The sequence below is a fragment of the Coffea arabica genome, chromosome 2e (assembly GCF_036785885.1).
Source record: "Coffea arabica cultivar ET-39 chromosome 2e, Coffea Arabica ET-39 HiFi, whole genome shotgun sequence".
NCBI lineage: Eukaryota > Viridiplantae > Streptophyta > Magnoliopsida > Gentianales > Rubiaceae > Coffea > Coffea arabica.
The window spans coordinates 23,453,811-23,468,096 of record NC_092313.1 but is presented as its reverse complement, the minus strand read 5'-3'; positions in this window follow the sequence as shown (position 1 = coordinate 23,468,096).

Genomic DNA, 14,286 nt, shown 5'->3' with positions numbered 1-14,286 from the left:
CAAAACCTCTAATTCTATAATTTTTTTTCATATGGCTCTATTTGGATTAGCTATTTTTGGAAGTATTTTTGAAATATTTTACTATAATAATATATGTGAAAAACTTTTAATGTTGATGTTATTAGGATATATTTTAGGGTATTTTTAAACTTTTAAAAATTTTTAAAATATGTATTTTTTAAAAATTAACACTACCACCCACTGCTACTACCCACCACCATCACCATCCTCTCTTTCTTTCCTCCTCCCTCCCTTTTCCTTCTCCTCAATTTCTTCTCTCCTCCCCTTTCTAGCCACACCCCGCCCCCTCCCCTCTCCAATCTGGTCGAGACCAATTGGGGAGGAAGGGAAGAGGTGGGGTGTGGCGCGAAAGGGAAAGGGGAAGGCGAAGGGAGGAGGAGAGTAAGGATGGGATGGTGGCGGTGGATAAGGGTGGCAGTGGTGGGTAAAAGAAGAAGATGATGTAGATTTCATTTTTTAATTTTTTTTGTTTATATATTTGGAGTTATTATTGATATATTGTATGGATGTGGTATTTTTGAATTATTTTTGTTTGTATATTACTGTGATATTATATATGAAAAACTTATTTTTCAAAAAATAAAAAATCCAAACAGAGCCTTACTTTAGCTCGTTTTCTATATAGTCATGAAAGAGTGATCTTGAAACAAATAGACATAGTAATAAAATCGAATTTGTAAGAATTTGAGTGCGCGTACCATGAAATTTATAGTCCACAAAATGTGCGAGTTGTACTTTTCCTCTATGCAGGTATACCAATGGACACGTATGATAGTGTTACTAAGATGGTAATTTAGTTGACAAAGACTCGTCCAATGAAGTTTTCTCCTTGTGCCCGAAATAGCACGCACAAAGCAATGGTATAGTAACGAGGACTGTAGTTCAAGTACACTTCAGCAGGAATTTTAGCAAGAGCTGCACTAATTGCCCATTTCCCATTTTACTGGGCCAAAAAATAGTTTTTATATCATTTATCTGTTTTATTAGACATCATTAAGGAAAAGTTCAAAAAATAAATAATCTTGAATTGGTTAATTCTAGTTCTTGTTTCAAATTTCTTTCATCATCGATAATGTGGGAAGGCAAGCCTATTATACCCTCCTTCCTTTGTCAAATTCGAGATTCCTCAAATTATATTAACCAAGCTTGGGGTGAATTAGTCGACTCTTAACTTAGGCAAATGCACAGGTAGACAATAACCAATATTACAAAAGTATAAGATTTATAATCAACAAGAATCGGACATTGCTCAGTTTAAAGGAAAAAAAAAAGGAATCAAAATTTGAACCACATTTCAATCCTATCTGCTAGCGCAAGCCCTAGGAATCCATCTTTCAATTTACTAGCTAAGGCTTGTTTGATAATCTCACTTAACACTTAAACTTAATGAATTCAAATTTTAATATGCTCCGATGCGTTTAATAACTGAAATTGAACATTTGCATTAATTAAATGGTACTGAATTTTCTAGACAAAATTTGCTCTAAAAAAAATAAGTGATAAGCTGTTTACTTATCACTTAATGCGATATATAATCAAATGTGTCAAATTTAGTACTTAACAGTTCAATAATTTAATATATTCAGATTTCAGATTTCAATTTTATCAAACACATCCTTAGTTTTGTGCTTGGATTATCACAATATTAAGGGTATAGTGTGGCTTGTGTCAATTCGTATTCGTATTAAGCACAAGCCCTGTTTTTATCATATCTTGTATTATGATAGAAAATCTACGTGATGTTAGTAAATAACACTCCCTCCATTCTAAATTCTTTGTTGCATTTCGGGATTCTAACTTTTTAAAAATAGTGATTTGATGGTAATATTAGTAATTTTCAAAATTACCTTCAAAAATTTGAATTTATTATAAAATATAGATAAAGGTAGAGATAATATTAAAAAAAAAGATCAAATAACATTGACTTTGATAGGACGACAACATTTTAAGACATACCAAAATGAAAAGTATTATACTTTCAATAAAATGGAAGGAGTTTTCTTGTAATATAAATAAAACGGAAGGAGTTTTCTTGTAATATAAAGACAATCCCCAATAGTAAGACTACAAGTAGCGAGCGAAAGCAATGTGATCGCGAAGGTCACCAACATATAGGTTGCATTATTGGTCTATGTTTTGAATCTAGATGTTCTCGGAAACCAAATCTAGGTGCATGAAAGCATGAAAAAAAAAACAAAACGAAAAAATCTAGGTGCATGACACCAAGGTCCAAGCCAAAAAAATAGATTATCCTCTCAGGTACTCCTCTTTTTTTTCCCCCTTTCTTTTGGGTCATAATCCTCAAATGGAGGACTATGCGCTGAATCATTAGCCACTGATCACCATTCTCCAAAACATATTGCTATTACTTTAGTATTACAAGAGATCAAGAAGCTTGGTTAAAGACTAAAGGCAATAATAGGGGGAAAGTGAACCGGTTACAACCATGAAATGAAATGACTTGTATCAAGCCTGAATTTCAACATTAGAACGTCCTAGCTTTGCCGTCAGATCAAGTGAAAAAAGCGACTGAAACCTAAATAATGCATTGCTCTCTCAAGATGAACTGCCAAAGCTTTTCTGATGAGAAATCAGAAAGCATAAATAAGCAGGCATTAGTCAATCGCGAGGACATCAAACCCCTCTTGGAAAAGATGGGCAAAAAATGGGTCACATGGGATGTTGGCAAACGTGGACCATGGCATGATGGTAAGAGTTCATTTAAGTCCTGACCCCATTCAACAAACATCGATTTTGTACTTTGCTTGTGGTTACATGAATGATGAGCATTGAGGAACACACCTTTATACTCATAATTGTCATGGCCTACGCGCATGGCTCGCTCTCCAAACTTACTAAATTCTACTCCTATTAATGGTTCATGATCATAACACTTAACAGGGCTGGGGTTTGCTTTGCTTACGAGGAAACTCTTCCCACTGCAACATGCATCTGCATGAATATGAAGTATTCCTACATGCCTTTTAAAGGGGCTTTCTTTATGGAGAAAGAGAGAAGTTAATAGCATGAAAGAAGGTCCGATACATCCCTTTCCCCAAATATAACTAGTACTATATAATAAAGCACCCAGAACAATGAAATTCTGTGTGTTTTACGACTTTCATGTGCATAGCATTTTGTTGTCCAATATGGGGTATACTGTAACGTAATGCAGCTAGCTAGACGACGACCATATGCAACTATGGAGTAATATGCTGCTAGTCAAATCAAATTTGAGGATTACTCATTTAGTGCTCGTCAGGAACTGAAATGTTAATCGTACTTCCTTAGTTATTAATGGTTTTATTTTTTACTTTTTTTTTAACTCGTATAAAAGGACGAACATGTCCCTATTATTTATTTTAATTACAAGTTTATAATAAAAAATTATAATTGTAAATTCTATGGAAGATAACAGTGGTACCTTTATCTTATGAGGAAACTATCCGTCCTGCCCTTAGACTATTTCCATTGCTCTCTTTTAGTCCCTCAATAATATATTGTTCCAAGCAAACCCCTCAACCAAAAAAAAGTCACGTTTAAATATTTTCATCAAATTTAGCCGTTAGTGCTAACAGAACGAGATGTAAAATTGATCAAATACAATAATTTCTTAATAGTAAAGTATATAGGTTTTCTTTAAACTATTTTTATTATCAAGTTTTGACCACTAATTTAAATTAAAGCTCAGAATAGATGCCGAACCATTGAATTTGTATACTTTCAACCCTTCCGGCGATTTGATCAAAATCCTTAAATGTAATACTTTTTTGTTCATGGCTTATTTGCAATAATACATTATTGAGAGATCAAAAGAGTGCTAAGGAAATAGTTTAAACTTCAGGCAAATAGTTGTCTTTTATCTCATTTATGTGGTAAAAAATAGTGCCATTATTAAGTAAGATAGTACAGTGAGTGTGTTTGGATAGCCAAATAATGATCAAAATTTATTTGCTTACATCACAAATACAATTTCCAACACATCTTTTTATCTTCCCAATTATTTTTTTATCTCACATACACATATCACAAAAAGTGTTACAGTAATTATTGCAAATAATCTCCTATCCAAACACATTTTCCCATCAAAAAATCAAAAAAGAGAAAGAAGATTAATACCAGCATTCCAGATCCTTAATTTATTTTCCCCCCAGGGAATAGGGGGGTTGCAAAACGTCAACTTGTGCTTTCTAGAGCATCTAATGCATTGTTAAGTAGCACACTACGTTATAAACGATCAACTTCTATGATAAGCGCTATCTAGCCTAAGGATTCGTTTGGGAGTGGAAGATTTGGATAGAAAAGAAAGGGAAAGAAGAGAAAGTTTACTTTTGCTTCATTTGTTAGTTTTAAATAGGAAAGAAAAGAAAAGAAATGGAAGGATGAATAGTTATGAAAATGCTTCCTCCCAAATCGGAAAGAAATGGGAAGAAAGTTTGGAGAAAGCTTGATATTTTTTATAAAACGCCTATTTTGTTCTTAAAAAGGTTTTGAACAAATATTTAATGACTTCTATGTCCAAAATCATTCCACTAATTCTCAAAACTCCCAAACAACATAACAATCTCTTCCCTTCTCTTCTCTTCTTTCATAACTTAAGCTTTCCGTTCTTTTCTTTTCTATCCTAAACTCCCAAACTAAGCCTAAAGGTTCTTCAAATGAAGAGCCATAATTCATTAATTTGGCCATTTTTATTTCTTTTCCCTATCTCAAAGTATTGAAATACTAACCTTTTATTTTAAAAATTAGAATTTGTATAGCGAATTGGGAGTCCGGCACTCGTGGCACATTGGCAACTGTGAAGGAAGACGGCAGTATCTGTGGCGAAAGCTACGGAGCTACAAGGTTCTTGGAGGCTCTTAAAAGTGTCAATATCATTGCGTTGAAATCAAGGGCCTCTGCAGCTGACCAACACTTTGGCCCCCACCAGTATACCACATTTAATAAAAAGGGGAAGAAAATGGAAAAACCAAAATCCCCTTTTCTTCTCCTCCTATTTACTGTTCCCATATACTATCTTCAATTTTGGTATAGTATTGTCGGGTATTGATCAATAGGTCCTCCAGCCTTTGAAATTTTTTGTTCATGATTTTGTTTATCAAAATAGGCAAACATCTTTTATTGTGTATATTTACCTATATAGAAACGTTTACAATTGAAAAGGGACAAAGTTTCAAAATAATTCGAGAAACAAATCAACATCATATATGTATAATAATTTTACGTCTCTTACAAAATCAAGTTAATAAAATTTGATTTCAACCTAAATTTTTGACAATTTTTTTTATCTTGAATTCATCACTTGACCAACAAATGATCATTTTTTTTTCAGGGGCAAAACAGTTTGATCCTATTTATTTGGTCTTACTTTTAATATCAGTACATGACAACTGTACGATAGAATTAATAATTATTTTTGAGAAATATAATTGTTATCTCATATCCAAAATAAGATTTCACTTAGAAAACAAGTGCAGAGCACCTTGCAATGCAGGGCCGCTTGGTAAGGCATTTTGCATATAGACTGAAATAATTAACAGGAAAGTCCTTGTAAAAACACATCGAATGCTTTGAATCCACAACCACAAAGGGTCAGAAAAGCATTATTGTATTTTCATGTAGGCTTTTGTAGACTGTTACACGGTATAAATCACAGGTGAAAAAAAAATTGCCAATGCATGTAATATGTCTTGGAGTTGTTCATGAGAGATTGTACTAATGTGTTAAAAATATTCCTTAAGAGTTTCAAGTACAAGAGGCGAACAACTTGTGCCATTTAAACTTTAAGGGTACGTTTGATAAATTGAAATTTGAAAATTGAAATTTAAAATCTAAAATCTGATTCTATTAAATTATTGAATTATTAAGTACTAAATCTAATATATTTGAGTGTATATCACATTAAATGATAAATAAATAACTTATCGCTTATTTAGAGAAAATTTAGTGTCATTTATGAATTCAGATATTCAATTTTTGGTTATCAAACGTTTAAACAGTTAAGATATGAATCAATTAAGTTTAAATATTAAATTAGATTATCAAACAAGATCTAAATCTTACTTTTCTTTAAGTACAAGGTCTTGTTTGGCGCCCAAGTTTTTTGCCATGTTTTTGATAGGTAAGTTTTTTTTTTTTTTAAAATATAATTGTGTTTACAATAACCTTCTAAAAACACTCCAAAATTTTTAATATACACACTCCAAATTTTAAAAATACACACAATTTTTTTCTTTCTTTTTCTTCTTTTCTTCCTCCCCCACCTCAATCCACCGCTGGCCGACACTCCGAATGGGGCCTAAGATTTATCTTAGACAAATATTAAGATTTTTTAGCGTCTAAGAAAATAGGTGTTAAGTGTTAACCCCGCACGATGTTACTTTTTTCCTTAAACCATTATGATTCTAAATCTTTTTTTTTTTTTGATCTATTAATACTTAGTCCGACAAAAAAAAGACTATGTAATAGACAGCGATAATGTATTGTGTAGTTTCAATCGTAAAAAATCCAGCATGACCGTTATATCCACTTTTAGTTTTACCAAACTAACTTTAAAGCAGCCTATTTTTCTAGTACTTCTTTTGGATCAACAGTTTGCATCAACTTTCCAAAAAGATTTAACAATAGGCATCACATCACTACTTTTCCAGTTTTCCTTGAAGAGACCAAACAATTGGGTACATCTAATTTCCATATATATATATATCATGAGATCTCACCAGAAATATATTCTTCCTATAGGGTGGTATAAACCAAAATTAGGGGGATTACATAATAATTAATTGGCTACAGATCTCGTCGTAGTAATCGAGTCTGATGAATTAAACAAAGCACTTCGTGGATTCTTGGATCCTAGTATGATCCCTAGCAAGCTAAGAGTGAGATTTAAAATTTTGGAAAAAGGTAGGAGAATTAAAACTCAAAACTTTTAATTTCTGGCCTAAGTACTTGAATTGAACGCTCTTAGTAAACATTTCTTCACATTCTCTCTATTCATGCACATTAGCTAATCAATCGAGTGCCGACACTCTTAAAGATAAAACGTCTCATGGGAGAGTCACATCAAATAGTGACACCTCAAAGTATTAAGAATTCCAAGTACTACAATTCTTCAAATACATTCGCAAATTTATGAATCGGGTTACAATTCCAAAACCCCCTAATTTAGCTTACAAGATCATATTAATGATAAGTTTTTAGTTAACTCCGAAACCTTTTCTTTCCCCCCCCCCCCTTTTCTTTCCATTTGTAATATTTGAAATATCTCATGAATAAATTTTTTTAAAAAAAAGATCGACATAGCTGAATTAAAGGACGTGATATTTCAAACCCAAATTAAAAAAAAAAAAACTTTTTCGCTACTGTTTGGATTGTAAGTTATTTGGGATTATTTGGGATATTTTTACTGTAGCACTTTTTGTGATGTGATGTATGTGAGATAAAAAGATATTGGGAAGATAAAAAGGTGTATTGGAAATTGTAAAGATGATGTAAGTAAATAAAATTGGGGAAATATGAAGCAATCCAAACAAACCACTAGAGCAGATATTGAGAAAATAAAAAGGTGTATTGGAAATATGCTCTATTTGGTTATAGAGCAGCTTATGAGCATCCAAGAGTATCCAGGCTTTTGGGGGAAAGTAGGCTAGTTTTTGGGTACAAGTACAACCATTTATATCTAACTGGCAAAATACGACACAGTTTAAGAAAAACATATATAAGCTTTTGAATCTGGATTAGGTATTTAGATTCAGTCAAACTGATGAGATTAATTAGATGTGCCCCTCATGTTTGCTTGCACCTACTACCAACAATTGAGGTCTTGGGATTTTCCATTCTATATATATTCTGTTGCTTTGGACAGTGAGAAATGCACCTGGTGGCCAACATTTAACGTGGTGAAGTGGAGATCATCAATTCATTCCTTAAAAAATTCTCAGTTTTCTTTTCTAGTAGTTAGTTTTGAGTCAGATGAAGAATGTCCAACACAAAGCACTAGAATTTTGTAAGAAGAGATGAGTTTTAATACCAATGACCTAATTTAGATGTCCAAGTCCACCACATATCTGTCAAACTATTTGACCACGTACAAGAACAGCGGAGAAAATGAACCGGATTCACAGTCTTCTATGAACTAGAATTAGCTAAATTAAGGTTCCATTGATCTAGTATAGGAATTAGCTATCCAATCTCAAATCCTCTAAACTCCATAATCTTTTGTAAATTCGTTTAAAAACAAAACTAGCTACAACGATCCCTTTTTCTTTTTTTTCTTTTTTTTAAACTTCAAAATTATCATTCATGCTAGATACTAGTCTCCAAACCACTTGATAACAAAATTCTCTCTTTCCCTTTGCACGAAATCAAAACCTTAGCTAGAAAAATTCGTAAAGGAACTATAACAAATTGGATTATCCCTTCCTATACCATCTATGCAAAAGTTTTTATATTAATAGGGGCAGATGTAGGATAAATAAAATTCATTTAATTTTCAAAATTTATTTTTATATATATACCATGCACCCAATATTACTTATATATTTATAAAAAAATGTTATATTGACAGTGTAAGAAAAGATTTTTTTTAATAGAAGAAATCATTTCATTCAATAAATCTGTACCAATGGCAGAAATCCAAATAAAGATCTGAAAAATCAATTACAAATAAAGACGCGTTCCAACATATCTTCCATTTAGATGAATCATTGTAACCCCGTAAATCTGTGTAAGAGTAATACATGTGTATTTTGGTTACAACTTGGCACTTGTTAAACAATCGCCATTTGATTCAAAACTCGTTGCAATCGAATCTAATTTCCCTTCCTTTATGTATAACACAATATTTTCTTTTCACTCTTGTCCACTTCCAGACAAAGGAAAATTACTTCATTCTCTTTTTCCTCCAAAACTCTCAAATAACACAGAAAGATATTAAAATCCTTTCTATTCTACTCTTTTCTTTTCTAACTTAAGGTTTCTATTCTTTTCTTCTTTTTTTCTTTCATAAACTCCCAAACCAGGGGCAGATTTAAGGTGGGGGCACGAGCCCCCACTGCCCTTAAATTTCTATGATACTTGTACAATTTTGACATAATTTTAAGTGTGCCCCTATAGTTTTTTTAGAAAAGATGTGAAAGAATTGGTCACAAAATTTAGTTTAGTTATTTATATTGAGAAAAATATACTTCGTGAAATTCAAAATGAGAAAGTTATAAACCATTATCAAAATACGAAAACTCGTCGTGAGCAATTGTAAATAGTTTAGTTTATTTTTGAAATAAAATTATTATTACATTAATAATTTTAAGTTTGTCTTTTTATATTTTTCATGGAATATACGTATCATTTGTACTTGTTGGTGAATTTATTTATTTTTTTGCTTAAAAAACTAGAAAAAGAATAGATAAAAAATTTTATTATTATTTTTGCCCCTACTAAGATTTTTTTCTAACTCCAACCATTAGTTTAGGCAACTTTTGAAGCCTAAAAAGAAATATGGGCCCCGATCATTAAAAATAAAGAAATTGTTGCCGGGCGGAGAGAAATGAGTGAAATTCATGTCAATTCCTGTTAACAGATGTCGCCTATAATCCGGGTATCAACAATCAAGCTGACAAGGCAGAAGACGACGACCGAGCGACCTATAAGGCCCTACTTCTGAGGATTTTGGGCATTAATGGATGTCGTGGACTCTTTCGATTCTTATGCAACTTTAACGGAGACTTGAGCCTTAAAGGGGATTCTTCTACCGTGGATCAAAGAAAAGGTGTCTCACTTTTCTAGATTACAAAATCGTTGGCTGATAATTATTAAAATTTAGAAAAAAAGGTTTGGCATGGGAATCTATGCCAAACACCTTTTGGAAGCTTATCAGAAATTCCAAGATAGGTTTCTGGACCAATCAACTTCACCTCTTTTCCTCATTTCCTTTTCTTTTCCACTGCCTGGAATCAGTGTCCTCGCAAAATCAAGCGCTTAAAATACTAACTTTATGTTCTTTATAAAATCAAGTTTTTAAAATTTAATTCCAATCTAAATTTTCAACGTGTGAAAGACGTTTTAAAAGAAAAAATGCATGCAACATATCAATCTACGTGCTTGCGCGAAGCTACTGACCGTACCTCTATGCGCTTGGAGCGAAGCTAACATGTTAATGAACCACTTACATATTGTCATCTACGCAACATGCTCTTATTAGGATGATTGTATACTTGTGTTGTATACCTTGTTAGGAAAATCCATAAAATTGATACAAAGATCGTTTATGCTACAAGTGATTGAATTTATAGAATTGTTAGTTTTTTTTTTTTTGCCCCTTTTTGCTCAAATGAAAAAGTACCCCATCAATTCTACTGGCTGGGCTTTCGAGGGAGCTCTCCACCTTCCCATTTTGGGCTTGGATTGAAATATCAATCATGCAGTCAATAATTTGGGCCGAGCTTGAATAAAGTCTATAGGAGCTACAGGAGAAGAAAATAAAAGCGGCAATTCTTTTCTGCACCAAAAAACTAGTGAACAGGAAAAGATCCACGTTTCACAACAAATAAGAACGAACGAACCAAACTACTTGCTAATTATTTAAGTTAAATTTGAACAGCGTTTTGATGTTCAATAATATTCAAATTCGATAGAAATCTCGTATAATCTCAATTCGAAAAATAAACAAATTAAATTTGAACAAAATTTCGAACTCGTTAAAATAATTAAACAAATTTGAACACTTGCGTGTTCCATTTGATTAACCTTGTTTACACGCCTAACAACAAATATGTTAACAGTGTTGCATGCAAGCTATTAGCATTTGCATGAAGCATGTCAAGTGATATCGACAGTTATAAGCGCTTCAAGAATGAATGTGGACAGAATTGTTTCATGAAGAATCAATGGCTTCAACTTGTCGAGTTCCTCAAGGCTATTTTTATGAAAGACTTCAAATTTCTTCTATGAGAGGAGGCGCATCCTGTCACCACAATGGAATAGGACTGTCAATGGGGCTGGGCCAGCCCGAGCTCGGCTCATTCGGCCCGACAGAAATTCCGATAGGCCCGATCATTTAGTGAGCTGGTCTGAACTTGAGCCTAAAAAGTAGGCCCGAATTAAATATGAGTCGAGTTTGGGCCTTATTAAGCTCAAACCCGATATAGGCCCGACCCTTTAATTACCTATATATATATATAATATTTATATTTTGATATTATGTATAATTATATATCCAAATATATTATTACTAAATACTAAATATATATATATAAATTATAAAACACAAAAATACATCTAAAGACTCTTTCATGAGCTTTCTTGAGAGCCAATATTAGTAATGCATAACTAAATCTCTAACTTTTCTTATTGGTTGAGTAAATTTTTATATTAGCATAATATTGGTTGATTTCTTTTTGGTCTACAAACACAAAAATCATCAAGCATATTTGGATTTAAATCACAAGATTATAAAAAAAGTTTCAACTTTTAAAGATATATTGGCTTATGATCACATGTTTTATTACTATTTTTCATGCATTTTGAACGAATTAAATATAAATATTGTTGAAAAAAATTTTGGTTTATATACTTGTTAAGAACTATTATTTGTTCATGTTTAGTTTTAATATTATAGTCTTGTAAATGTTAAATTAGTTTTACAACTTAATAGTTATAGTAATTATATTAAGAAAATTAAGGAGTAATAAGTGAGCTTGGGCTAAGCCCGATTAAGACTCACAACCCGAATATTATGTGAGTTGAGTATGAGTTTCACATTTATGAACCCGAAACTCATAGCCCGAAACCCGACAATGTATCAAATTAAATGAGTTGAGTTTGAACTCATCAAAACCCGACTCATTAGGCCGATTGACAGGCCTACAATGGAATAAGCTCCTCAGCTGCAACATATAACGCCACAAGACGTTTGCTATTTCCGTTAATGAGTGAAGTTACTGAAAAACTACAAATGCTCACCAAGATGAGAACCGAATGACAAAGAGCAGCAGAAAAAGTCGAGGAAAATTAATTATAACTGGATGACTGTGAGCCGTCCAATTATTCTTGGCAGAATGCTACTGCATACGACATCAATATGCTGCAGATGCCCCTACATTCCTACAATAGGTCTGCTAAGAATGACATAGTGTTTACTATGATTGACCATTACTAGAATCAATTGCAGCAAGACAGACATATACTATGATTGACGGAAAGGTCTGAGTCGTTTTCCTTGTGAGATATCCAAAGAGTGGAAATTTTGTTTTCCTTGTGACATATCCAAACAATGAAAAATTTGGAAAAGCAACATATTGTCTTAGAAATTTTTTTTAATGCAAGACATTTTAAAGTTCTAATTACCAGTAGATATGACATGATGTCATGCATTAATCACTACTTAGAAAATCTCAATACTTAATTCGGAGAGATTTTTTATGTCGATCCGTAGCAATTACTTGACACATGCATGGTAGTTGGTTCAGAATCAATGAGAAAGTTCCACATGATATGTGTATAAATATCTCACTTGCAAGTTCATATGCTAAGTGGAATCTATTTGATACGTTAAATGGAACTATGTGAAACCCTTACATATTCACGTAGAACTCTTGCATTGGTTTTAGAGCAACTACTCCGAACCAATATAAAATTTTCCACTTAACATGAAACAATATAGTGAAGTATATATGAGCTCCTGAATCTGTTTCAGTCTTGGTATCTGCATTCTGCGGCTGACTTTGTACGTAGCGGCATATAGCCAGGACATGGTTGTCCGTAACTGTAAGGATGGCAACCATTCACCACATCCTTTCAGCTTTTACACCGATTTTCTTTCCATTATTTACCTGTTGTCTTGCTGCTGGTGAGCATGTCTTCTTCTTTTTTTTTTTTTTACTTCTATTACTGTCAACCAAATCTAACAAACTAGCTGTATAATTAATCTAGGTACTACCATTTGTTGCACGTGACGAGGTTATTCAGCCATATATGATGGTGAAGGGGTGCATCACGGTGTACCTTGACTTTTGTTCTACTGCCATGGCTCTATAGTGTGGTTTTGGAGAGCTCAGATAGCACCAGTTTTTAGCATTTGAATCAATTTTTCCAAGAATTGTTTAGCACCACTCGAAGAAGCTGTAAACACGAATCACAAGCATGGTAAAATTGCTGATAAGTTTGCAAACAAATTGTCCTTTCTTTGAACTGTTGATGCACCTTTGGATACGATAAACAAATTTGTAGTGCTTTTTGTGTATTTCTCATACTCCCTCCGTCCCATTTTAATAGTCATGTTTTCCTTTTCGTCTGTCCCAAATTGTAATCCATCTTCCAATTGAAGAATGTAGGTGTCTTTTAATTTCTCTAAAATACCCTTATTCAATGTAAGTTGTTATTACTATAAACTACCTTATTTAATATAGATTGTTAATATTGAATATAACCTACCCCATTTAATGCATTTAGATTTTTCAAAACATGTTGATATATGAAAAGCCAACTTTATTTAATGTAAGAGTATTTTAGAAAAATAGCAATCTAAATTTGTTTTTCCTACAAAATTAATTACTTTTTCTTAAACTGTGTGAAAAAAAACGAGAACTATCAAAATAGAACAGAGGGTGTATATGTTATGCCCGAATGCCTGACTGTTTCTAGGATCGGGCCATGTCGTTTCTTTAGGTTTTCTTGTTCAACTTCATCCATTCAGATTGTTCATGAGAGGGTTGCTCGACTCACCATACCCATTTGTATTTAGCAGCCTAGTTCCTTTTGAATATCATATACTCAAGTTAAAATTTATATCATTTGATTTTCATAGCGAAATAAAATGTTTTTAAACCTTACATTTGTAACAACTTCAATCATTTAACTTATAGGCCATTATCATTATTGAATACATTTCAACCAGCTACTGGATATAAATTCTGAAAATGATTATCTAATGGGATTATAAAATATTTTAAAAAAGAAAAAAAATCTGAAAATCTTTTTTGGTGATATATATATATATTCTTCTCATGATTAATGCAGACACGTACATAGGCACAATGTGGTCGTGTCGCTAATTTACGGCATTAACATTTTCTTAGAAGACATAATTAAATAGTAAGGAGGGAAAAGTTTGAGATTAGGGATGCGTCTGATTATATTAACTGAAACCTTGTAATTTTAAGCAGTAATTAGCATCAACAGCCTGCAAATTCTTGCACCCCTAGCCCGCCGAAAGTGGCCAATACTGAAACCAACCGTTGTGTCCTCTCCAGGAAGAGGCACCAACTACAT